The sequence below is a fragment of the Schistocerca nitens genome, chromosome 3 (assembly GCF_023898315.1).
Source record: "Schistocerca nitens isolate TAMUIC-IGC-003100 chromosome 3, iqSchNite1.1, whole genome shotgun sequence".
NCBI lineage: Eukaryota > Metazoa > Arthropoda > Insecta > Orthoptera > Acrididae > Schistocerca > Schistocerca nitens.
Window position 1 is genome coordinate 661,753,679 of NC_064616.1, and position 27,989 is coordinate 661,781,667.

General features: G+C 45.4%; 1 protein-coding gene across 5 annotated transcripts in view; it reads left to right on the forward strand.

Annotated features, from left to right (window-relative positions):
* The window catches only part of LOC126248622 (protein O-linked-mannose beta-1,2-N-acetylglucosaminyltransferase 1-like), a 2,277,756-nt gene that overhangs the window by 1,041,789 nt on the left and 1,207,978 nt on the right, over positions 1 to 27,989 (forward strand). For all 5 annotated transcript variants that reach the window (XM_049949790.1, XM_049949788.1, XM_049949787.1 and 2 more), the window contains one exon: positions 1,072 to 1,116. The gene's annotated coding sequence lies outside the window, so the exon portion shown is untranslated. The remainder of the gene's footprint in view (positions 1 to 1,071; positions 1,117 to 27,989) is intronic.

The following is a 27,989-nucleotide window of genomic DNA, read 5'->3' on the forward strand; positions in this document are numbered from 1 at the left end:
TTCGTATATTAAAAACTTAAAGAAATTGCATTACTTCTATCGATAGGTTTCATTTACATTTCATTGGGAAAAGAATTCACAGGCACATAGAACATACTGTGAATGAGAATGTCCAGTAATTTCTTACACACAGTTGTTGAGGGAATGAATCGTTCAGTAGCCGGGATGACGTGAATAGACAGCCTTGGCTCAGTATAAATGGAGACAACGGTTGACCGAATGTAGAGGATAATGAAGAACTGGGAGCTGCTTCGTCGGAGAAAAGGACGTGATACTTGTATCGACAGCCTAGAGTGAGCTAACTTGCATTTATGACTAGCTTTGTGTATTATTGCTTTCAGTGGATCCCAGTAGAACATGTTTAACTGATATGTATTTTAGAAGTAACACTGTAAATGAAACCATTCCTGTTCCATTATCTTCTGTTTCATTAAGTGGGTTTTAGTGTAAACATATGTTTCATTTCATTTGGACATTGAAGAAGTAGCCCCCCAACGAGTTTTCAACTCCAGAATCTCGACAAAGATTCTACTACACAGCAAGAACACCGCAAACACGTAATTCTTATTAAGTATGCCATCTGCCTGGGACGTGACCCTAGTGATTCAAATTAGGCCACCGTGACTGTCGTTGCTAGCGGTATAGGTCCTACATAGTACTCAATGTTGCACCACGAAAAGAGCTCTAAATACTGACTATCGAAGTATCATTCACTAATAAGTCACCCGTTGTGAAATTTTAGCGTAATTTTGTAAATTAAAATTTCTTAGATTACTGTAATTCATCAACGTTTGAGCTGCCCTCTAATAGAAGAGTTTGGGGGTTAGCCTAATTATCGTTGGCTGACCGTTGCCCAGTGTTTCCACAAAAGTTGTCCGGTGTGCGAATCTGTTAGTGGGACTGCATATAAAACCGCTATTGGCACTTTTTGTAGCTTGAAGAGCCTCCCTATGATCCCATACCAATGTAAATCTATATATCTGTCCTTACTGAGTTTCCCCAATCTGTAAAATATTTCTAATTTATTCATATGCTATATGCTTTTTAATTTATTTAATTTTATTTTTGCAGGTATAGTTCGAAGTCTTCACGTACGCTCTTCAGACGTTCCATAAGGTGCGTAATACACTGTTTTTTATACGTTTGTAGTGAAAAAGTCTTAAACTAACATTTTTTTTAAAAATTACAGCAGTCAGAAAGAATGGTCCCAATAAATAGTATTTCGAAGGACGTAGAGAATGATATACTTCAAAAAATGGTTGAAATTGCACTAGCACTATGGGACTTAACATCTGAGGTCATCAGTCCCCTAGAACATAGTACTACTTAAACCTAACTAACCTAAGGACATCACACATCCATGCCCGAGGCAGGATTCGAACCTGCGACCGTAGCTGTCGCGCGGTTCCGGACTGAGCGCCTAGAACCGCTCGACCACTTCGATGTACTTCCAGTGGTGATTAAAACTGCAGAGATACGCGCATCAACAACAGTTTTGCTTCTTGTGTGATAGGAAAGGTAGATCTTACGCCAAGCTCAGTGAAGACACAGAAAAGGAATCAGGAAGTGATATTAAGTGTGGAGCCTTTTCACGATACGATGTCCTACAGACATGCATGCGTGCCTGAATTAACAAACACTGTCACTGACGATTATAGCCAGACACACATGTCTGCCTACCTACGCACGTGCTACTCTATGGCTTTCTTGTGTCCAGAGACCAGAAACGCCTGAGACACAATGGATTCGTGAACGCCATCACTGATGGACTGAATGACAAAATGTAGTCTTTTTGAATGAGTCTCGCCTTATCCTGTCTTGGGGCGATTCTGCATACATATTAGATGCTACCGGTTTATCACAGCTTTTCAATTTCTGTTGTTGGACGACATGAACGACGAACGCGAAATGATGAGATTTGGTTCGCCATTACATACAATGGGCGATGTCATCTTTCGCATTCAGACAATGTAAACAGAAGTTATTAATTACGAAATACAGTCCTGGAAATTGAAATAAGAACACATTGACACCGGTGTGTCAGACCCACCATACTTGCTCCGGACACTGCGAGAGGGCTGTACAAGCAATGATCACACGCACGGCACAGCGGACACACCAGGAACCGCGGTGTTGGCCGTCGAATGGCGCTAGCTGCGCAGCATTTGTGCACCGCCGCCGTCAGTGTCAGCCAGTTTGCCGTGGCATACGGAGCTCCATCGCAGTCTTTAACACTGGTAGCATGCCGCGACAGCGTGGACGTGAACCGTATGTGCAGTTGACGGACTTTGAGCGAGGGCGTATAGTGGGCATGCGGGAGGCCGGGTGGACGTACCGCCGAATTGCTCAACACGTGGGGCGTGAGGTCTCCACAGTACATCGATGTTGTCGCCAGTGGTCGGCGGAAGGTGCACGTGCCCGTCGACCTGGGACCGGACCGCAGCGACGCACGGATGCACGCCAAGACCGTAGGATCCTACGCAGTGCCGTAGGGGACCGCACCGCCACTTCCCAGCAAATTAGGGACACTGTTGCTCCTGGGGTATCGGCGAGGACCATTCGCAACCGTCTCCATGAAGCTGGGCTACGGTCCCGCACACCGTTAGGCCGTCTTCCGCTCACGCCCCAACATCGTGCAGCCCGCCTCCAGTGGTGTCGCGACAGGCGTGAATGGAGGGACGAATGGAGACGTGTCGTCTTCAGCGATGAGAGTCGCTTCTGCCTTGGTGCCAATGATGGTCGTATGCGTGTTTGGCGCCGTGCAGGTGAGCGCCACAATCAGGACTGCATACGACCGAGGCACACAGGGCCAACACCCGGCATCATGGTGTGGGGAGCGATCTCCTACACTGGCCGTACACCACTGGTGATCGTCGAGGGGACACTGAATAGTGCACGGTACATCCAAACCGTCATCGAACCCATCGTTCTACCATTCCTAGACCGGCAAGGGAACTTGCTGTTCCAACAGGACAATGCACGTCCGCATGTATCCCGTGCCACCCAACGTGCTCTAGAAGGTGTAAGTCAACTACCCTGGCCAGCAAGATCTCCGGATCTGTCCCCCATTGAGCATGTTTGGGACTGGATGAAGCGTCGTTTCACGCGGTCTGCACGTCCAGCACGAACGCTGGTCCAACTGAGGCGCCAGGTGGAAATGGCATGGCAAGCCGTTCCACAGGACTACATCCAGCATCTCTACGATCGTCTCCATGGGAGAATAGCAGCCTGCATTGCTGCGAAAGGTGGAAATACACTGTACTAGTGCCGACATTGTGCATGCTCTGTTGCCTGTGTCTATGTGCCTGTGGTTCTGTCAGTGTGATCATGTGATGTATCTGACCCCAGGAATGTGTCAATAAAGTTTCCCCTTCCTGGGACAATGAATACACGGTGTTCTTATTTCAATTTCCAGGAGTGTAGATTCGCATTCTCCGACTTTACATTGGCGTCAGCTGTTTGCAACACATGAAAATTTGTGCCGGATCGGAACTCGAAACCGGATTTCCCGCTTATTGCTACTGGTCACCTTAACCACTTCGCCTATCCTAGCACGCCCCCACGGCCGACCCAACACTCAAGTTCGCACAGTTCGTGAGTCCCGCACAGGGAGACAAATATTATATCGTCATTTTAGCCCGTCGAGGCATGGATACTGTGGTGTCACCGCTAGACACCACACTTGCTAGGTGGTAACTTAAATCGGCCGCGGTCCTGTAGTACATGTCGGACCCGCGTGTCGCCACTGTGTATTCGCAAACGTAGCGCCACCACAGGGCAGGTCACAAGACACGGACTTGACCTCGCCCCAGTTGTACGGACGACATAGCTTGCGACTAGACCTACCAAGTATTCCTCTCATTTGCCGAGAGACAGATTAAATAGCCTTCAGCTAGTCCATCGCTACTACCTAGCAAGGCGCCATGTGTATCATTGCTAATTGCTTACTACTATGCAAGAGATGTATTTCAACAAGAACAAGACTACATTAAAGTTAAGTATATTAAAATCTCTCTTCTTTTCTTTATAGTTTTCATCCAGTCTCCTGTTTCAGAATTTACGCCCGTCTGCGTTAGTCTCGCGTGCACCTAGCCACTCATTGTGTCGAGACCTTAGGGAATCGACACAACAGATACATCATTGATTGCTACAATGTCTGTGTTTATAGTGTGTTTGTATCCTCACAATACAACGTCAGTCAGACATGTTTGCTTGTCTGAATGATGAGACATTGTCACTGGTGATTACAGATGTGTCAGAATGCGAATCAATTTCGTAATGTTTAACACAGCCGTAATCGTCAGTGAAAGTGTTTGTTAATTCATGCACGCATGCATGTATGTAGGACATTGTATTGTGAAAATACAGACACTGCATTAGCACAGGAATTGTAACCATAAATGATGTATCCTCCAGTAATGATAGGAAATGCTTTGTGGACTCACACAGGGATGAGTGAACTGTGAATATGAAGTAGCGGAATGGAGAGAATGGAGAGTGAGTTGGCAATGAGATGGAGGAAAAGGTGTGAAGAGAAGGTGGAATGGAAAGGCGGGTGGGGGAGATGGAGTGTGAGAGAGGGAGGATTGGGAAAGGAAATGTCTATTTCAATTACGTGATTTCTCAATTATTTTGTGTCTGGTTTCGAATATTTAACTCGTCATTTACTAACTGTTTATTATGTGTTAATGCTTTGTGTACGTAGAAGTTTCTTGAAAAGGCTAGAGGTGTGTGATTTTATTGATTTTCATATATTCCTGTTTAAGGTGGTCCGCAAAGGTAAAATCAATATATTTTGTAATGACTTGTTTTTTGATCTAGAAAGCGATCCAGATTGCACATATCTCCCATTACAGACCACTGAATTGTGCATATTTCCCATTAAAGACCACTGATGATGTTTTATTTCGATAAAACGAAGGGCCTTTGGTGACAAAATGTGCATTTTCTTGTAGTTTCAGAGACGCATTTAAAATACCTTTAATAATTATAAAGCAGCTACTGACAATATGACCACACAAATGAAGAATTCTTCTGTAGTGATGTAACAGTGTTCTGTACTTTACTTGTCTCATGAATTGGGTGGCTTTCCCATTTGTCTACGGTTCTTAGTAAGAATGTCTAGAAGCCGCTGTTGAATTTGTGGATAATTTTATCTTAAATACCTATGTAGGAATGGCGAATAGAAAGTTGGCAGATTTTCTTAGATACTTCGTTGCAAAAGAGTTTTTGAAATGTTATAATTGTACGAGAAAATTGGTGTCTTTCTGTAAGTGCCCTAGAACTCATGTTTTACGTAGTTCCCATGATACACTACTCTGAGTTGCGGAAAATGGTTTTTGTTCGCTTTCAGTACGCTCTGTTGATTCACTTTGACACGGATGTTACACGGTCAAACATCTACTATAATATAGTAAAGATGTTTTATTTATCGCGTCTTATGTAGAAAATTTTCTACTCGCTAATATCTCACCGACGATCCGAAGTTTTCGACCTACTTTATGAATAGATGAGTTTATGTGTTAGTTACATTTTACCCTTTCCTCTCAACATATTGTTACATACCATGTATTTAATTTAAAATTGTGCATGTAAATGCTTTAAGTAAGAGCTCCTCCGCTCTTAATTTTTATGTCGTTATGCTCAACTAACGACCATGCTTGAATTTATTTTCCCCATGAGATTAACTTATTCTTTTCCAAAATCACGTCATGCTCACACTAATATTGTTCTGTTACGATTCTGTTGGTTACAGTCCTCGCTTTGCCTGCAGCTTAATGACTTTCGGCAAGTGTTCCGAAAGTGAAGATCTCTTTTTGTTTGAAGCACCGAACTGTTCTTTGAAAGTGAAAATCTTTTTCTGTTTGAAGCATCCAATTATCCGTAACTTGGACCGTACAATGTAACTCGTCTCTTGCCGAGAATGTCAGGTTTTCTCAGTAACATACTATAGTTCCTGAGATTTTCTCCTATACAGATGGGGCCAAAATTTTCTTAGAATTTTTCATTCTTATCTTTCTACGTCTGTAATATGTGATATGCCTCCAATTATCTAGGTTTCCGATGAGTATAGCCCTTTTGAAGACTAGAAGAATTTCCCACAGGTATCTCAATTTAGAGGTTGGAAATATTTTGCTAAATTGAATTGCAAGGCACCGAGGAGCTCCTTCTATGCGCTGAGGTTTTACATTCTGTTAGGAAATAATACGAGAAACAAGTCGCGGACAGTGATCTCATCATGGGGATGAAATCACGTGCAATGTACCGGAAGGTTAGGGGCGTCATATATAATAGGGGAGCCTGTTGTGCCTTGAAACACTTTTCACACGTTCGCCTCTAGCCAGTCCTGTAATAGAAGTTTAACATTCAGGGTGTTTCAAAATTACACCGACAAATTTCCAGGGATTGTAGAAGGTGCGACGAGGAACAAAATGGGCGTAGGAAACCGTGTCCGGCAATGCCATCCAACGACGCTACAGAGCGTCGAAGTTATAGGCGCCAGTGCTTGTATACGTGTGTACAGGTTGTTTCATAATTCATGTTACATACTTGTAGAGGTTGTAGAGTGGATTTAGTGGATCATGTTTTACGTAGGAACCCACGTCCGGAAACGACCTCCAGTGACGCTACAGAGCGTCCAAGTTACGGTCGCCGGCGCCTGTAAATGTATGTATATATAGGATGTTTCCTTGATGATGTTACAAACTTTCTAGGATGATGGACAAGGATAAATGTATCAATTTGAGGTAAGGGTTCCTGTACTGGAAACGAACGAGTAGAAAACCGTTCGCAATACCTCTAACAGTGGAATACATGTTGCTAAGACTGTAAGGCAGGCAACTTTCAGAGATGGCAGTATGGATCAAAACACTGAAAAATATTGACTCTAAAATGTATACCTGAAGAGCTTACCTGAAGAACTATATGAACACTTGTTCATCTTCGCTACTGTGAAACACATCCCCTCTATTGAACAAGTGGTTGTTTTGGTCCATACTGCCACCTCTGAAAGTTGCCTATCCTATAATCTTATCAACAACAGTACCAATGCATGTCTTCCACTGTCAGAGGTATCAGAACGGTGTTCGCTTATAACTTGCGAATTGTTCGCTTTCGGACCAGGGTCCCTTCACTAAAATTGATACATTTATTCTTCACCGTCGTCCATGAAAGTTCGTAACTTCGTCACGGAATCACCCTCCATCTGCATACATGTACAGGCGCCGGCGTAGCGTCGTTGGATGACGTTCCCGGACACGGGTTCCTATCTTCATTTTGTTGCTCAATACACCTTCTACATCCCCTCGAAATATCTCGGTGTAATTCTGAAGCATACTTTATATTCTAAATCCATTTTTAAATGATAGTATTCACTTTATGTGTGCTGCAGTCTTTTCTTCTTAAGTTACAAAATTGCTGTGGAAAACCAATATTTCTCCAACTGTGAAAAACTGTTACAAGGTACAACATGTTCAGGTACCTAGGAAAATATATTCTGCTCAAATTAAAAAGTACTGTAACCGAGAAAATTTGTCAATACCTCATTTAATAGTGTATGTGTTACATTGTTATTCTACCACCCACAATCCGAAAGTGAAGTCAGATTAAGAAGACGTGTTATCCGAAACCAATTACAGTTTAAAGATATTCTGAAGTAGAGGGTACTGGCAACTAAAGCAAAGTTCTGTTTTCGATACAGGGAAAATTGTTGAGATATTAAACGAACTCGGATAATTTCCAAATATGACCTTCCGTTTCAAAGCACAGGATATTGCACGACTGACTAAGTATTGCTTAACTGTCCTCACATTACGTAACCCGTTGTAAAAATATACAGAATTTTACTCATTATAATACTCTGTAACTGCATAATTAACAATGTGAGTGCGCTGCAGAGTGAAAATCTCATTCTGGAATTAACATTGTGTTCAAAATAGCTTTAATATATTACACAACACTTGAATTTAAAGAACTCATAATATTTACAAACACTGCATAAAACTCAACCATATGTCTCACAAAACAGTTGAAAAGGTCGGACTGGTTTAAAGTGGGCTCTAGTGCATGGTCCTTCATGAGATTCTAAAATTGGCCACTAGACTGAAACACCGATCAGGTGCGTAGGTCCACCATCCTGCTGGTACAACGCTCTCCATGACTGTTTCCGCTTCTTTTTGAGATAAATTAGATTGCGGGCCGTGTAAAATCACTATTCTCTTCTTTAAAAGAGCTCTCGAATGCCATAGGTAATTGTATAATTCCATTAAAACCCCTGATTTCGTTCAGAATATAAATAAAAATACAGAGTGATCAGTCACTAAGTTTTTAATTTCTTTTTTTTTTACGACACATTTCGGAGACGTTACTTCAATTTCAAATAGTCATTCTGGTGTTCAGATCGTCGTATTGCTCTTGGGAAACCAACGACGTCAAAATACCTCAAATGTTTCAAGTTTTTCACTTTGACTGTAGAATGCGTTTGATGGACTAGTCAGAAGAAATATTTTGGGACCAATGTGGCATACCTGCAGTCGTACCTAGCGAAGTGGCGCAGTGGTTAGTACACTGGCCGGGAGGACGACGGTTCAAGCCCGCGTCCTGCCATCCTGATTTAGGGTTTCCGTGATTTTCCTAAATCGCTTCAGGCAAATGCCCGGATGGTTCCTTTGAAGGGGCCCGGCCGACTTCCTTCTTCATCCGATGAGACCGATGACCTCGCTGTTTGATCCCCTCCCCAAAATCAGCCAACCAACCTGCAGTCCTGTGCATCTTCGCTGTGTACTTTCCACGCTATTAAACCTAACACATTCACTGTTTACAAACTTTGTTACACATGTTACAAATATTTAGCGCCTCCTGGATTGCAGAAATGTGTGTGGTTTGCTATCCTTGTAGACAGGAACTGACAATAAAATACTCCCCGCGTTGAGTACTCTCATTTTCCATAAGCCTTGTTTTGAAACCGTAAGGAGTTGTAGAAATGTTTCAAGTTGAGACCTTGGGTGCCTCGTGTTCGGTACCGGATACACAACACTTTACTGAGAGCCATTTGAAATTGCTTCTGTACCCGCTGAAGCTACTGCCACACTTCTACAATATACACAGTGATTCAGTTGCCCCTACCTATGCCGTTATATGCAACTCGCACTGTTATGTCTGGGCACGTTTTCGTTAGAGGCTCTATAGTTTCCGAGTTATTCAAGAAAAAACGTACAAAAGTTTCCTTCAAAATCAATCACAGGCCCACACACAACCATCACCTGTCATAATGTCTAGTATGTCGTTCATGGCACTCCCTCCTACCACTGTCCCAAAATCTACATCTACATCCATACTCCGCAAGCCACCTGACGGTGCGTTGCGGAGGGTACCTTGAGTACCTCTATCGGTTCTCCCTTCTATTCCAGTCTAGTATTGTTCGTGGAAAGAAGGATTGTCGGTATGCCTCTGTGTGGGCTCTAATCTCTCTGATTTTATCCTCATGGTCTCTTCGTGAGATATACGTAGGAGGGAGCAATATACTGCTTGATTCCTTGGTGGAGGTATGTTCTCGAAACTTCAACAAAAGCCCGTACCGAGCTACTGAGCGTCTGCAGAGTCTTCCACTGGAGTTTATCTATCATCTCCGTAAGGCTTTCGCGATTACTAAATGATCCTGTAACGAAGCGCGCTGCTGTCCGTTGGATCTTCTCTATCTCTTCTATCAACCCTATCTGGTACGGATCCCACACTGCTGAGCAGTATTTAAGCAGTGGGCGAACAAGCGTACTGTAAACTACTTCCTTTGTTTTCGGATTGCATTTCCTTAGGATTCTTCCAATGAATCTCAGTCTGGCATCTGCTTTACCGACGATCAACTTTATATGATCATTCCATTTTAAATCACTCCTAATGCGTACTCCCAGATAATTTATGGAATTAACTGCTTCCAGTTGCTGACCTGCTATATTGTAGGTAAATGATATGGGATCTTTCTTTCTATGTATTCGCAGCACATTACACTTGTTACATTGAGATTCAATTGCCATTCCCTGCTCCATGCGCCAATTCGCTGCAGATCCTCCTGCATTTCGGTACAATTTTCCGTTGTTACAACTTCTCGATATACCACAGCACCATCCGCAAAAAGCCTCAGTGAACTTCCGATGTCATCCACAAGGTCATTTGTGTATATTGTGAACAGCAACGGTGCTACGATTGCACGAATTGTTTCCCACATTCGACCTATATTGGTCTTCATTGTCTGGCCTTATTACGCCACCGGCTTAGCCAAGCACTTGCAAATTGTAAAATTGACGTTTTTGTAAATTTTATCTATAGATCTTGTGAATTTTAACTCCTTGAAATAAAGAATTACATCGTTGTATTCGTCGGGCCTTCTGACTGCGAAACTACCGTGCAGAATTGAATTATCAACGTAAATAGTTTTAGCTTAATTTTTACAAGACTCGTTTCTCTTTATGTAAGACTGCAGGCTTTCGTGGCTATTGTAACTAAAGTTAAAATCTTCTGGGTTGTTAGGCCGCGTCATATTCCTCTAAAATAATCGACGTTTCGACTCCTCTGCTGGGATCTTCCGGTGTCCAATACTGCTACAACACTGTCAGAGACCAGTGTCGCGTTCTCTTATAAAGGGGAGTTTTCCCGCGTTTGTGCTGGAGAAATGGGAGTATTGGTAAAATTCTTGTGGCTACCATTGGTGGGACATCGTCATAGGCTTCACCTATACCAATACTCCCACTTCTCCAGCACAAAAGCGGGAAAATTCACCTTTATAAGAGAACGCAACACTGTTCTCTGAGGGTGTTCTAGCAGTATTGGACACCGGAAGATCCTGAAGAAGATCCCAGCAACGGGGCCAAAACGTCGATTATTTTAGAGGCCTAACAATCCAGAAGGTTTTAGCTCGATTTTCTTTCATTATCCTCATGGGCAAGATTAAAATAATATCAACGAAACAGCTAACTTTGCTGGGTGCACAGTAGGCCAAAAAGGTCGAATATCGGGAATGGTTCATGCAGCCGGAAATTTTTGTACGGTTGTAGGAGAGTGTGCCACGAACAACATACTAGAAATTCTGACTGGTGAGGGATGAGTTTGGGGATGGCAGTGCGTTTGATGATCACTTGTGTACATTTTTCTTGAATAACTCAAAAACCGTGGTCTCCAGCGAAAACGTATCCCAGAACAAAATATGACTAAATTAAATTTCCTAGAAAAAGGTCCTATTCATTTTTTCTGTAGAACTAATAGTTTGATCGGAGCGTGCGAGAGAATATGAAAATATGATCAAATTGCGTGCCTATGGAATATCGTGTGACTGGATTCGTGATTTCCCGTCAGACAGAAAAAAATGACTCTGAGCACTATGGGACTTTACTTCGGAGGTCATCAGTCCCCTAGAACTTAGAACTACTTAAACCTAACTAACCTAAGGACATCACACACATCCATGCCCGAGGCAGGATCCGAACCTGCGACCGTAGCGGTCATGCGGTTCCAGATTGTAGCGCCTAGAACCGCTCGGTCACCCGACCGGCCCTGTCAGACAGGTCACAGTTCGTAATGACATGGCGGGTTGCATAAAACGACATAGGTAGGCGCAGCTGAATCACCCTATATGTCAGTAGCTCGTACGTTGTAGTGTTAGTACGTTTCCAGTGCCTTTTACCGGCTGGCCGTGCGTGCGGGCTGCTATCGCCCTCTTGTGCGTAGCGGAGGCCATTACGCGGAAGAAGCGGGAGCTGGCACGGCCCCTCTGCTGCGCCAAGTTCATAATGAATCCCCCAGGGCGGCCGCCCGCCCCTAAACAAGTTGATGGCAGCGATTCTTTGTCAGCCTGCCGCGGGAGCGGATATTGGTGACGACGCTGTAACAAGCTCAAGATGAAAGCACCGAGGCGCAGGTTAAAGGAGCGGGAATTAGCTGCGGCCCGACGTATTGGCCGTGGCGCTGACAGCCCCTGTCTGGAAGCACGCCAGCCTGCTGCCAGTTCACTGTAGCGAGACCATTTGCAATCCGCGGATGTTGTGCTCCGAGTAATTCCAACGCATTGCAGTGGACACTCACAGGAACCAAATTCACGGCGAACGGAGAAACGTATGTTCACCTTGCGTATCCTTAATGTAGTAATAACTAAAGATCGTATCTGGCACGAAACTATTTGAGTGAGTATGTGAACATCTTTCACTAGATTTTGCTCTTGGTTAGTCGAAATATAGTATGTTTTTTTCCAGTTCGTCTATGTGACTCTATCTAGCAACGTACTTAACAACCATATACAACCGCTAGCCTGTAGAAAGATCTGTATCCAAAGACAGGGATGTTTCACAAGTCACACCAATACCCAAGAAAGGAAACAGGAGTAATCCGCTGAATTACAGCCTCAAATCACTAACGCGGATTTGCAACAGGATTTTGGAACATATACTATGTTCGAACATTATGAATTATCTCGAAGAAAGAATTTATTGACGAATAGTCAAACGGATTCTGAAAATATCGTTCTTGTGAAACACAACTAGCTGTTTACTCTCACGAAGTAATGTGTGCTATCCTCAGGCGCGTAAAACTTATTCCATATTTTTCGATTTCCAAGCGGTGTTTGACACCGTTCCTCACAAGCGATTTCTAATCAGATTGTGTGCCTTTGGAGTATCGTCTCAGCAGTGTGACTGGATTCGTCATTTCCTATCAGAATTGTCACAGTTCATAATAACTGACGGAAAGTTGTAGAGTAAAACAGAAGTAAATCCAGCGTTCCCAAGAAAGTGTTATAGTCCCTCTGCTGTTTCTAATCTACATAAATGATTTAGGAGACAATGTAGTTTGTAGGTAATGCTGTCATTTACCGTCTGTAAAGTCATCCGAAGATCAAAATGAATTGCAAAATGATTTAGACAAGACATCTATATGATGCAAAAAGTGGCAATTGACTGTAAATAATGAAAAGTGTGAAATCATCCACATGAGTACTAAAAGGAATCTCCTAAATTTCCTTTACACGATAAATCATGGTTACAAATCTAAAGGCACAAAGCTCAACTAAATACTTAGCGATTGCAATTACGAATAACTTAAATTGAGACGATCATATAGATAATGTTGTGGGAAAAGCAAACCAAAGACTATGATGCGCTGGCAGAACACTTACAAAATGTAACAGGTTTACTGAAAAGACTGCCTACACTACGCTTGTCCGCCCTCTTCTGAAGTGTTGCTGTGCGGTGTGGAATCCGTATCAGATAGGATTGACGGAGGACATCGACAAGGTTCGAAGAAAGGCAGCTCGTTTTGTATTATCGCGAGAAAAGGGAGAGAGTGCCACAGATATGATACACGATTTGGAGTGTCAATCATTAAAACAAAGGCGATTTTTGTTACGCCTGGAATTACACATGACATTTCAATCACCTACTTTCTCCTCAGAGTGTGAAAATATTTTGTTGGCACCTATCTACATAGGGAGAAATTTTCATCATAATAAAATAAGAGAAATCAGAGCTATCGCGGAATGATTTAAATATTGGTTTTTCCCGCGCGCGGTTCGAGAGTTGAACGATAGAGATGTAACTTATAGGTGGTTCAAAAAACCCTATAACAGGGATTTCATTGTGAGCTACAAAGTGTACATGTAGATGTATAACAACGACAGGGGACTTGAACAAGTAATTTTGCTAGATCCCTAAGACGAGCTTAGCCCGTAACAATGCTTCTAGTAAGTTGATACTTCGGATTTGGTCAGTGGCTTTAATGCCGTACAGATACACTGGGGAGGCAAAGTAAGGTTAACAGGGCCATTAATAACCGAGCAGGCATTCAGACAGTCCAGTACCTGTTTCGTGTTACGTCTACATACATACTCCGCAAGCCACCATACGGGGCATGGTGGAAGGTACCTTGTACCACTCCAACCCATTCCCCTTCCTGTTCCACTCACAAATAGAGCGAGGGGAAAGCGACTGTCTATACGCCTTCGTACGGGACCTAATTTCTCTTATATTGTCGTCGCGAAATTAAAGTTGACGGCAGTTATGATGGTACTGCAGTTAAAAGCGAATACCGATTCTCTAAATTTTCTCAATAGTGTTTCCCTCCAAGGATTCTCATTTGAGTCCACGAAGCATCTCCGTAATACTCGCGTGTTGACCGAACCTATCGGCAAAATAATTAGCAGCACGTCTCTGAATTGCTTCGATGTCTGCCTTTATTGCACCCTGGTGGGGATCCCAGACACGGGGACAGTACTCAAGAATGTGTCGCATTAGTGTTCCGTACGCAGTCTCCTTTACAGATGAGCTATACTTTCCTAGAATTTTCCGTAGTAACCGACATCGACCACTCGCCGTCCCTACTGCCGTCTTTACGTGCTAGTACCATTTCATATTGCTTTGGAACGTTACACCTGGATATATAATCGATTTGACATATTAAGCAGCACCCCAGTAACACTTTATTTGATCATTACATGAGTGTTGTTCCTACTTATCTATTTTAACTATCATTTTTCTACATTTAGAGCAAATTCATCGCAACAAACAGAAATTTTGTATAAGTCATCCCGCATCCTTCTAGATTGACTCCACGACGACACTTAACCGTACACTACAGCATCATCAGCAAACAATGGCAGATTGATACTCACGTTATCCATCACATAGTTTACGTATAAAGAATACAAGAGCGGTTCTATGGCAATTACCTTTGGCACTCCTGACGATACCCTTGCCTCTGATTAACGGTCGCCGTCTAGGACAACGCACTAGGTTCTATTACTTAAGAAGTCTTCGAGCCACTCACATATATGAGAACGTATTACATACATACTTAAGAGTCTGCAGTAGTGCATTGTGTCAAAAACTGTGCACGAATATAGGAATATGGAATTTGTCTGTAGGCTCTTCATCCATAGTTCGCAGGATATCGTGCGAGAATTCGGCTAGCTGAATTTCCCACGAGCGAGGCTTTGTAAATCCGTACCCTCCTGCGGACAGAAGCTTTTCTAATTTATTATATCCTGACTTAGAATATGGTCAGGAATTCTGCCGCAAACCGACGTTAACATTTTGTGCTTAACATTTTTCGCTCCTCGCCGGGATACTGGTCTGTAATTTCGCGGATCTGTTCTTTAACCCTTCTTACACAGGTGTACATTTGATGCCGACTGCAGACTCTACTGCGGCCAGCGTACATTTCTCGTAAGGAGCTCGAAGATAAGGTAAGAGAAATTAGGGCTCGTACGGAGAAATACACACAATCGTTTTTCCGTCGCTCTATTTGCGAGTGGAACAGGAAAGGAAATGTCGACTAGTGGGGCAGTCTACCCTCTGTCACGCGCCGTCCGGTGGCCTGCATATTATATACATAGATGAAAATGTGGAATCTAACGAAGTTCCTCGCAGTCGGTAGCGCTCTCATGCCGCAAACTGATGAAATGTGGCTTTTGGTACGATTGCCAGTATGTACCAGTATTAAACGGAAAAACCGGATGCCGTTACGGGGAGTTTATTGAAATTTAACACCGTGGATTGTACAGTATGTTAATACATTTATAATCTTAATAAACTTAACGAACTCGAAATTTGAAATAATGCCACTATTATGGCCAAAGCTGCGAGAATTATGTTACTAATAATTATAACTGAAGTTATGACTGTTGGCCCCCATTCTCAGCGTCATACCCGATAAGTTTGTCACTCACGAGATTTAGTCTCACGCAGCAAGCTGTTGGTCGCACCACCGAGCTGCTGAAGCAACATATGAACTGCTCAAGTTCTCTCCGACCATGGGAACAACCTCCCGTGACAGTTCTCTAGTTCTACAAGCTACTGCTGCAGGCTATATTGTAATGTCGAAGTTTCCGTAATACTGAAAAATCAAAACACAGAAAATACAAAAAGGGTCCACTTGTAACACGGTACGTTACTGTTTCAATCGATGTGCTGCGTGGATCAGTTGCTTAATACCGATAAGCTCGAAACTTTCTTGAAATGATGCTTAAATGGCATACGAAGTTTATGACGGGTGAACGTAAGGTTTGAAAATTGACATTTAATAGACCAAAACAACCACAGGCGAGAGAGATAAAGTAAGACTGTACTGGGCTCATCCTGACGTAAGGTGAAAAGTCAGAAGTGAAATTGGGCCTTGCTCGCAACACGGAACGCCGGAGGAAACGAAATACATCTGGGATTACGTGCAACAGCTCTCTTGACCGGTTACCGGCAACTGTGACTAGGACGAGGCTGATTGCAAAATATAGCCGGCCGGAGTGGCCGAGCGGTTCTAGGCGCTACAGACTGGAACCACGCGACTGCTACGGTCGCAGGTTCGAATCCTGCCTCGGGCATGGATGTGTGTGATGTCCTTAGGTTAGTTAGGTTTAAGTAGTTCTAAGTTCTAGGGGACTGATGACCTCAGCAGTTAAGTCCCATAGTGCTCAGAGCCATAGATTACATTTCGTATTTTGTCCGTGTTTACTCACGTTTTCTCCTGCTTATTTGTGAATACTGCATCTTGTGTGTTGCTGTGGCTTGGACACACTGTGGTGAAACATGTGTGGATGTTAAAGGAAAACAATAATTTGTGTACGTGCAAAAAGGGGGCCCCTTCCTTACTTCATTATTCCCTTCTCCTGCTGCCTCATTGACTTTACTTTTTATTTTTTTTAACCGATTCGACAGGCAGGATCTTATTTTCCAATTCATTGAGTTCCTCTCATTTAATTGTCCTTACATTTGTTTTGACTTTTTTTCATTTTCTATAGATCAATGTTGGACCAGGAACCCCTTTTTATGACCTTCAGGGACGTGTTTTCTCACTCACACTAAACATAAATGGACTAGTTGTTGGCTTTGTGGTAAGCTTGGCGTACGTGATTATCGATCCTACAGATGAGTTTGTCTGATCTAAAAGCAACCCTCATGTGGATGCCCCGTGTACAGTACTAACCGTGTAGCTGTTTCTCTTGTGTAGCACATGCCTGACGGACTCAGAGGACCCTAAATTCTCCATTCCACAGAACAGGTCAAGAAGTCAGCACACGGAAGAAATTGCAAAGCACTGTTCGCTTTCACACATAATCTCCTAGGAAAGTAATTAAACTAAACTCAACGGTCTACACAACCGAAGTATTGACGATTGGGACTAGTCTAAGTGACTTAGCTCATAAGCCCTACTGCAAAAGTTCGTGCACTGCTGTAATTTTCCGCCCCCTAGTTACTGAATCCGTGATACGGTTTTTTTTTCGCGGTTATTATAAAGGAAGATGAGGATTTAAAGTCCCGTTGATAGAGATGCACCGAAAGATCAGAAGGGGAGGTATGAGAAAGAAAACTGAAAACCGGCCGAGCTTTTTCGAAGAAACCGTTCCGACACTTGTCTTAATCACTTTAAGAAAATCATGGAAGAAAAAAAACCTAACGTGCTGGATGGGATTTGAACCGCCGTCCTCCCCAATACGTGTCCAGTGTCTTCCCACTGTGTCGCTTCGCTTCGCTAGGTGTCACAGTTTCCTGTCTGTAGTTCTTATAAGTTCGAAGTTTACGAATTCATCTATACTGTTCGTTTTACTTCAAATTAGTTGTCGTAAAGTCCGATAATTTAATTCTGGATTCTATGTAACATAGTGTTTCATGAAATTTTTTTGTTAAACTTCACTTGGCCTAGCGCTGCTCTGAGGGGCTTTCAATAAGTAATGCAAAACATTCTTTTTCCGAAAGCAGATTGGTTTTACTCAGGATTCTAATACACCATATTATTTATCACCATAATCTCTGTTCAATGTTCAATGCGGCGGCCTTACGCCACCTTTTTTTTTTTTTTTTTTTTTTTTTTTTTGCTTAGGGAAATAGGAGACACAGGAATCAACAGTAGTGGAAGGCGTTGTTATTTATTTATTTGCATGTGTTTTAGTAAGATTCACTAATATCATGAAATTATGGGAACACATCGGCGAAAAAGAAAAGAAATATAAATTCTGGTTAAAGAAAAAGAAAGGAAAAAGGAAAAGCAAAAAGAAATAAAATCCGCGCAATCTGCGACGCGCACTCCCATCCGCGGAGGTCAGAAGTAGAATAGATCGTAGGCGGTTGAAACTCAGACACCGCCGGGGGAGGAGGGGTGGGTGCCCTCTGAGCCAGGCACCCCCCAACTCAGTGGAGGTCTAACAAAGACCGCTCGAATATAGTTAGCAAATAATGTTCGGTAACGTGGGGTGTTTTCGAGAGCTGCATGGGCTGTTCGTAAATAGGTCCAAAAGTCGAGGCGGGATTTAGGTCCCTCATGAAAGAGATAAGCGACCGCCCATCCTTTGACCCACATAATAGCATGACATTTGGCGGCGGGAAAATGTCGGTCCTCCGGGTATAGAAACATTCGAGGTTCGATTGTGTCTGGTGGCACCCGGAGATAGCAGGCAATGATTTGCTGCACGAAGCGCCATACATCTTGCGATGAGGCGCATGTCAGACGGTATTCATCAGTGTCCAGTTGCTGGCAAAGGAGACAAAGAGGGGATTCTGACAAGCCAATGTTGTGCTGGCGCTGCTTCGTGGCAATTTTCCTGTTGACTATGTGATACCATAGTGCCCGGACGTTCGTAGGGAGGAAGGGCTGGTGGACGGTAGTCCACACTATGGGCCACTGGATGGAGGGATGTTTGGTCTCCATCACATTCCGGGGAACACAGCGCAGCAACAGGCTGTAAAAATCCTTAGTCCTAGGTGGGCGTGTATCTGGGAGACTGGTATGTATGTAACTGTAGTCGACGAAAAAGGTCGAAATATGGTTGGTTGGTTGGTTTGGGGAAGGAGACCAGACAGCGTGGTCATCGGTCTCATCGGATTAGGGAAGGACGGGGAAGGAAGTCGGCCGTGCCCTTTCAGAGGAACCATCCCGGCATTTGCCTGGAGTGATTTAGGGAAATCACGGAAAACCTAAATCAGGATGGCCGGACGCGGGATTGAACCGTCGTCCTCCCGAATGCGAGTCCAGCGTCTAACCACTGCGCCACCTCGCTCGGTCGTCGAAATATGGGACAAATAAGGCACGATATGGCCGACAGACACCGGTGGTGAGGTGGAAGCAGGTAGGAGGACCTCAAGCAAGCTGCGTGTTAGAGATGTACCCTGGCCCATCCACTGTTTTCTCATGGTACTCATGTACAAGGCTGCAGCTCGCATACGGACATTGACGAGCCCGACGCCACCATACCGTGAGGGCAGGATAAGTGTCTCATAACGGACTTTAAACATTGAACCAGCCGTGAGATAATAGCCAAAAGCCGCCTGAAGGTTGCGCCCAATTGCATTTGGCAGAGGGAGAACTTGCGCGATGTGAACCAATTTTGATGCCACATAAAGATTAATAAACTCAACCCGTTGAAGTGTGTCCTGGCGGCGCAAGAGGTTCTGGCGGACGTCGTTGCGGATGACGTGTAACAGGCGACGGAAATTCGTTGCCGCTGTGCGTGTGACCGTGGGGGTAAAGGTAATGCCCAGGTACCGGAAAGTCCGCACAAGCGGCAGGGGTGCCACTCCACCCTCCTGGAGGCCTCGTCCAATGTGCATTGCAGAAGATTTGGCGACATTCATGGCACTGCCAGCGACAGCCCCATAACGGGTAATCAATTCGAGGACTTCCCGAATCTCAGAGCCGGAGCGAATGAGGAGGAGGAGGTCATCAGCATATGCCCGACAGCGAAAAGTGTGTTGGCGCAGGGTGAGGCCAGAGAGCTTGGTCGTCAAGCCATCAATATGGGGCTCAAGGGCAATGGCATACAGGAGGGTAGAGAGGGGGCACCCCTGCCGTATCGAACGGCAGATAGGTACCGGCCCTGCTAAACGTCCATTGACTTGGACACGTGAACTGGCACTGTCGTAAAGACGCCGGATGACGTCGAGAAACGGAGGGGGGATGCCCATTCGGGCTGCCACCGAAAACAGGAAACGATGACGCACGTTATCGAAGGCGCTGTCGAAGTCTATAGCGACGACCGCTGCCCGGAGTCTGCAGGCCGCCGCTATCGCAATTAAGTCGCGGCATTCCCCTGTGGCAGTCTGCATGTTAACCTGTCCGCCAGGCGTCGTTTGCTCTGGCGAAAGGATATGAGGGAGTGTAGTTCGGAGCCGCATTGCCAGTAAGCGCGCGAAAATCTTGTAATCGGCATTGAGTAGGGTGAGCGGTCTGTAACTCGTGACCATCGAACCTCGGGCTGGTTTATGGACCGGTATAATGATGCCCTCAGCAAAGGCGGGTGGGATTGCTTGGTCAGATGTCATCAGTTCTTGATACATAGTCGTCCACCGTGGTGCCATGAGGTCCCGAAAGGCACGGTAAAACTCAATCGGTAAGCCGTCAAAGCCGGGCGATCTGTTGACTGCACCCTTGGCGATGGCGTGGTTGACGTCGTCTAGCCTCCGTGTGGGGGAGGGTGCGAGTGACGTAATGCAAAATGGAGTCGTCTGCTGCAGTTTCAGCGTCTTCATCACTGTAAGTACGACGGTAGTGTTCGACGAATGCGTGGACGATGTCATTCTGAGTGGTCACCTGCGTTCCATGAGGCGTGGTCAGAGTGCTGATGATCTGTCGACGACGCCTTCGTTTGTCGGACACTATATCATGCATGGATGGAATTTCTAAATCCGCGTGATCGTGGCGCCGCGTCCGTATCACGACCCCTTGCAGTTTCCGGCGTGCCAGCGCAATTATCTTCGCCTTAGTTCTTTGCCGTTCCAACTGGTTGTCCGGGGTTGGCGGTTGAGCATCCAGGTCTCGGAGAATCGCGTAATAGAAGTCAACAGTGGTGCGATGCCAGTCGGCCATATCCTTCCCGTATCTCATCAGTGTCCTCCGGATCGCCGGCTTGGCGCAGTCCAACCACCATGTCAATGTCGAGTGGTAGCGGGGAAGGCGTCGTTCGCAGGCTGTCCACGTTTCAGTGACTTGTTGGCGACACGCCAGGTCATGCAAGTGTGAGGTATTGAGTTTCCATGGCGCACGGCTGCGCCATACTGATTGCGGCGGATGGAGGACCGTACAGATGTAAGCGCAATGGTCGGAAAAGGCAAGCGGCCAGCGTTCGGCGCCCCGTATCGCAGATCTAAGAGTTTGTGAGACATATATCCTGTCTAGTCGGCTTGCGGAATGACTTGTAAGAAAGGTATGGCCAGAAAGGTCGCCGTGTTGAACTTCCCAGGTATCGTGAAGCAGGAGGTCTCGCACCACTATACGTAGCTCCTGGCATGTAGTATAGCGGGGAATCTGATCTTTAGGATGCAGAACGCAGTTAAAATCACCTCCTCGTAGGCAATGGTCATAACGCCCTAAAAACAGGGGAGCGATTTCCTCGGAATAAAACTGGGCTCTTTCATGCCGTCGGTCGGTGCCTGAAGTAGCGTAGACATTAATGATGGGTGTCCCCATGGCAGTGAGTGCCATGCCCCGAGCTGATGGAAGGAAGGCGACATCGGTCACAGAAATCCCGTGGCGGACGTAGATGTCCACCCCGCGGCCCATAGGATCACTCGCGGAGGCTTGGGCGGTATAGCCATTGATATCCGAGAGACTAGCCAAGTGAACTTCCTGCAGAAGGGCGAAATCAATATCCGAAGCCCAGAACATCTCCTGCATAAGGCGGATTTTCACCCTGGAACGGATGTTGTTGGTGTTGATGGTTGCTATCCGGTAGGCCTGGTGTCGGATTGCTGGAGGCTGGTCCACTATGCCGTCCGCGCAAGGGTGTGGGCGTCGCAGCGGAACGTTATCCCGCTGGCCCGCAGGGGAGTCTGGGGAGAGTATGATTAGTGGTGCGGACGTGAAGGCGCAGGGTCCCGTAACGGCTCCTGCTCCATGACCACCTCCTCGTGCCACGCCGTGGAAGCGGAAACTAGTGTATCGTCCATTTTGTCTGCAGAAGATGTTGTAATTGTGCGTGGTGTAGTGTCGCCTGTGTTACGTTCGTGATGTAGTTCAGCGTCAGCACGGGGCGCAGGCACACCGATAGATGTCTCCGCGCTCATTACGTCTTCGTCAGCAGTAGCGGGTTCGGAGGCCTCGTGATGGTCGACGGTTACGTCCTCCTCGACTTGTAACGTCTCCTCTTGGCCGGAAACGGTGCGACGTCTTCGCTTGCGACGTTTCGGGGAACGTTGTTTCCTCGTGCGACCCTCCGTGTCCGACGACGCAAGGGAGTCGCGTCGTTCTGGCAGAAAGGCCGCTGTAGGAACGATGGGCGAGTCGATCTCCATCGTGTTTCCGGGGTCAGGGTCAGCGTCGGGTTGCGCCGGCATCTTCGGAGCGGCGTCGATGGCCGGCCGAGGCGGCGGGTCGTCCGAGGCGCTCTCCGTCGGTGTCGGGTCGGGCTCGTTGGTGGCGTCGTTTGTGGTGACCGGACGACGTTGCAAAGCGGTAGGAGAAGCTAGAGCAGCGGCGTAGGTCACCGGTAGCACCGTAGGTTGCGACGTGGGTGGTTCTTCGGCAGCTGGAAGTTGCGTAATACGCCGTTGTAGGCATTCGGATCTAAGGTGGCCTTCTTTGCCGCACCCGGAACAGGTCCGAGGCTGGCCGTCGTATATAATTATTGCACGGCATCCGCTGATCTGTAAGTAGGACGGGACGTGGCTTCGGAGATCTATGGTGACCTGTCGGACCCCGTTTAGGACAGGATACGTCCGAAACTGTGTCCACGTCTCCGCAGTGTGGCCGTGGACTGTGCTGTATGGGCGTAGTGCCGCGACGACTTCCTCAGCAGGAAGTTCGAATGGCAATTCGAAAATGCGTATCGTTCGCATACCTAAGCCTGCGTGGTCGACGGTTACCTCCCCCACATTGCCATCAGCGTGACAGAAGCGGAGCCCCTGTTTGGTCTCACGTAGTATGCGTTCGCACGCCGCGTCGTTAATGATTTTCACATAGACCGTGCTGCTCACGATGGACAAATGTATGCCGATAATATCGGTCGCCGGGATCTTCACTTCCTCTCGCAGAAAACGCTCCACCTCGAGTTCTTTGGGTCGGGCATAATCGTTGTAGAAAGTAAATCGGAGTCTTGATTTACGGTAACGGTTCGCCGTGGATCGTACAAGGTAAGCCGGCACTTAAGCAACGGCCGTCAAAAAGTAAACAAGGCGAGCTCGCGCGCCGCACGAAGTCAACACGTACGCGTCCGCTCTGTTGCCCTGCCGAAGGCAGACTGTGCCACCTAAGTGCGAGGGCCCCCTGTATGCCCTCAAGCTACCACTCTGCTGATCGACGTCGGAGCCAACGTCTTTCTGCATAAATAACCTTCCCATCATCCACGTACTTTTCCCCGCGAAGTGCATCCGTCATTGGCCCAAAGAGATGGAAGTTGGAAGGTGTGAGATCCGGGCTGTAGGAGGGACGAGGAAGAATGGTCGCATGAAGTTTTGGGAACTCCTCTCGGGTGCGCAGACTTGTGTGAGACCTTGCTTTGTCATGGAGAAGGAGAAGTTCGTTTGCATTTTTGTGATGACGAACACGCTGAAGTCCAACATTGCGAGAGTTATAGCGTTATGCGGCCGGTCGGCACGTTGAAAATCGGGGTGGTTTGCACGTCTTTGTTGCTACGATGACGGACGAATCCCCCAAGGACTCAACGCGCCTTGGCTCACTGCCCGATCTCCGTAGACATTCTGCAAACGCCGATGAATACATGCGATGATCTTGTTTTCCATCAAAAGCAATTCAATGACTGCTCTCTGCTTGGAACGTACCTCCGTTACAGACGCCATTTTGAAGGCTATGTATAGTGCCGCAACCTATCGGAAATTCATGAAACTATGGGGGCTGAAGCAAGAATATTCCACGATGTCTTACTGGACGCCCCTCGTACAGAACAGTAACATGAGCTACTCACAATTTGATGACGGCGAATCAAGGGAGCAAAACCAACAAAGAGTCATATATTACTGAATCGTTCTTAACTTAGGTGAAGTATCTATATGAACACTGACAAGTCCCACAAATATGCATACCCCAAACGACCGTTAAGATCTGTTCAGTCTCTGCTGTGTAAGAGGAGAAAATCTGAGAAGGGTATATTTTGCATTTACACGGCAAATAATGTTCGGACAACGTTCATTACAGCTAAGTTAAAGGATTGGCCTTTTGAAAGGACGTAGGTAATAAGATTAGAGTTTTTTTTTTTTTCGACATCGATTCATTAGAAGTGGATAATTCCGTCGCAATTGACAGGAATGGGAGAAGGTAATCGGCCGTTATTATGTCTTGAGTGATCGACAGAACCAACTGTAAAAATGAATTAGTGTGGTCGAACGAGGATGAGATAACCACTGCCTTTAAATATCAGCCGTGTTTTTTAACGACCTCGCTTAGTCGTATTCGGCAATAGCTGGATTTTCTCTCACTCCTCTAAACGCCTGGAAAGTGAGTACGTTTAAATGGTAAGAATGGGAAAGAGCGGTGGCAATGATATGAGTGCTTCTTTATTACACTTAATTATGTCTGTCCTTGTATCATTTCTACTAGCTTCGGTGGACTTTGCACAGTCACTAACAGTTGCATGTTTATGAGCTAACCGGGAGCAATGTGGAACCAGCAAAAACGAACAAAATTGGGGGTGGGGGGAGGAGAGGGGGGACAGGATTGAGTACAGTGAGCTCCGCTGTTGGTGAATACCGGCTCTGGTCCCGAGTGCAGGCAAGCTGCAGATAACTACCAAAAACACATACTGCCATATTCAGCTGTGCAGTCGTCAGCACAGTTTCGACAGAACTGTCTGCCTTTCTTTCTCCTGAAATTCGCGCTGTGATTATACGATGTCTGCAACATGTGGTACAGCTAATTTCTGCTTTACTTGATCACAGCGGACCCGCAGTTCTAACTAGGTTCGCTCATATAGAGAACTGGCTACTTTATAGCAGAAACAAAGCTGGATGCGCGTGAACATTATTGTTTTAAATATTGTACTCTTTGTTCGCATCCTTAGTGTTTCACACGTTTGTTGGCACGTGAATATGGAGGAAACAGGCATCCAGCTCGGAGTTTTATCACACTGGTTTGCAAAAATGTGGTACAACACCATCTGGCTTATTGTTTGTTAATCTGAGTGTAAGTTTCTATACGGATTTCATCACAGTCTCCTTGAGGACAGCCTTAACTAAGAATGGAAATTATGATGAAAATTACTTTCACTTTCATCGGTATGTGGAAGGGGATGATTGTGCTAACGAGACTATACATAATGTTTCATGGTGTGAGCGGTACACCTTCTGTGACTTTACGCTGTAATTGCTTGGATCATTCCAAGCATAAAATGTGTATACGTGACCGAAATCCGCTGTTCGAGGTGACGTAAGGGGAGTCCACTAGAGTTTGAGCCTACGTTAAATAGACTTGAATCAACATTCGCGCTATCAACATTTGTTGCAGAACCAAGGTTACGAACAGTAATATTGTTAAGAATAAAAGTAAAGATAAAACAGTTCTCGTAAACCTGAACACTTGCGGCGGCGCGGTTCTTTCCGTCCCTTTACGACGGACCTGCACCTACCTGTGAACATTGTCTCAGCAGATCATCAGTAGGAACGCCGAGTGAAACCTACTGTACTTCGACGTGAACCAGGCTGCAATTAAAGTCACTAATCTACGTTTTGGGAGAAACACGAAATGAAAGTTTGGAAATTTTGTCTTCAATTAATATATTCTGAAACTTAGGTGAACAAGTATCACTGCCAAACCCGTGCTAGTCTTAGCACAGTCACTCATAATCCCTTTCACTCACGTTAGCAAGTTTATGGTGTTGCATTTCTCGTAAAAGTAATAGCTACAAAAATACTGATTGTTTTAGATCGATAATGCTCGCCAAATATTAAGTATGTCTGTACCAAATGCAGTCACAGTTTTTAGCCACCGATCTGCTCAATACGCCACGCGGAATATATGCCTTTCCTCGTCACGAAATTCACTTAAAAATTCCGAAATTTCTACACTCACATCGGAATAATTATGCCGTCACTTTCCAACACTTTTGATGTATGAAACACTGCTAGATCCGGCAACTTATCGTTTCCATCGGAACTACTACTACATACGTCCGATCTGTTTCATGGCTAGGCTTCGACTCTTTTCTAGAACACTAAGTCTTCTCTACCAGCAGAGAAAGGCACGCGAAGAATATTGCTTTACCATTGGTCAGTTTATTCAACAGCCAATAGCAAAACAACATTCTCCCGCGTCAATCCGTGCTTTTCATCCATATCCAATCGCAAAATAGTAAACCTCACGATTGCACTTTTTACCGACGTAATTATCTAATATGTTGAAGTTTTGTTTATACATAAAGTTATTTACTATTGTTATTTATACCTGAATTAACTTTCCCTTTACCATAAACTTACTTTACAAATCTATTCCACAAAAGTCCCCTTTGTTCATATCCATACTTCTTCAAAATGTTCCCACTCTAAATCCTACTACATAACTCGTTAAACAATTATCTTCATATTAACCTTAAACCACACTCACGCATCATTCATATTGCTAAAACACATTTATAACATTTTACATACACAAAAAGACAATAACACTTTATGAAAATACTAGAACAGTTTATGAAAAACATTCTATTACTTTAGTGCACTCTACTGGGCACAATCGAAACTAAATCAGTCCCCTCTCCAATACTGTCCTTTATCGGCTGATACATAAACTACGTGCGCATCCAGTCTCGCGTCACTATCTGTCACTATCCAGCTCTGAGACACATCTCCCACTTAACCGCCTCCAAGGCAAGATCGTTATATGGCGCTACGCCACACGCTTTTCGATCAATCGGCAGTAAGCTAAAGTAAGAATTTATGCTCGACTCCATACTGAAAAAATGTACTCATAGCAACCAGTCATTATTCGAATAGCCACATTGTCCAGGCGGATCAGCATTCACACTTAGGTGACAAAAGTCATGGGATACGTCCTAATACCGCGTCGGACCTCCTTCTGCCCGGCATAGTGCAGCAAATCGACGTGTCGTGGACACCACAAGTCGTTAGACGTTCCCTGCAGAATAAGCCGTGTCTGGCTCTAGCCGTCCATAACTGCGAAAATGTTGCCAGTAGAGGATTTTGTGCACTGACCGACCTCGCGATTATGTACCAAGTCGAGTGATCTGGTTGGCCAGATCATTCGCTCGAGCTGTCCGGAATGTTCTTCAAACGAACTGCGAACGATTGTGGCCGGTGACATGGCGCATTGTCATCCATGAAAATTCCACCGTTGTTTCGGTATATGAAGTACATGAGTGGCTGCAAATAGTCTTCAGGTAGCCGAACATTACAATTTCCAGTCAATGATCGGTTCACTTGGACCACAGGACCCAGTCCATTCCATGTAAACATAGCCCACAGCATTATGGAGCTATCACCAGCTTGGCCGGCCGGAGTGGCCGAACGGTTCTAGGCGCTACAGTCCGGAACAGCGCGACCGCTACGGTCGTAGGTCCGAATCCTGCCTCGGGCATGGATGTGTGTGATGTCCTTAGGTTAGTTAGGTTTAAGTAGTTCTAAGTTCTAGGGGACTGATGACCTCAGAAGTTGAAGTTGTAAGTCCCATAGCGCTCAGAGCCATTTGAACCATTTTTTATCACCAGCTTGCACAGTGCCTTATTGACAAATTGGGTCCGTAGCTTCATGGGCTCTACGCCACACACGAACCCTACCATCAGCTCTTACCAACTGAAATCGGGAATCATTTGACAATGCCACTGTTTTCCAGTCTTCTAGGGTACAACCGATATGGTCACTAGCCAAGGAGAGGCGCTGCAGGCGATGTGCTGTTAGCAAAGGCACTCGCGTCGGTCTTCTGCGGCCATAGCCCAGCAACATCAGATTTTGCCGCACTATCATAACGGATACTTTCCTCGTACATCCCACATTGATTTCTGCTGTTATTTCACACAGTGTTGCGTGTCTGTTAGCACTGACAACTCTGCGAAAACGCCGCTGCTACCGATC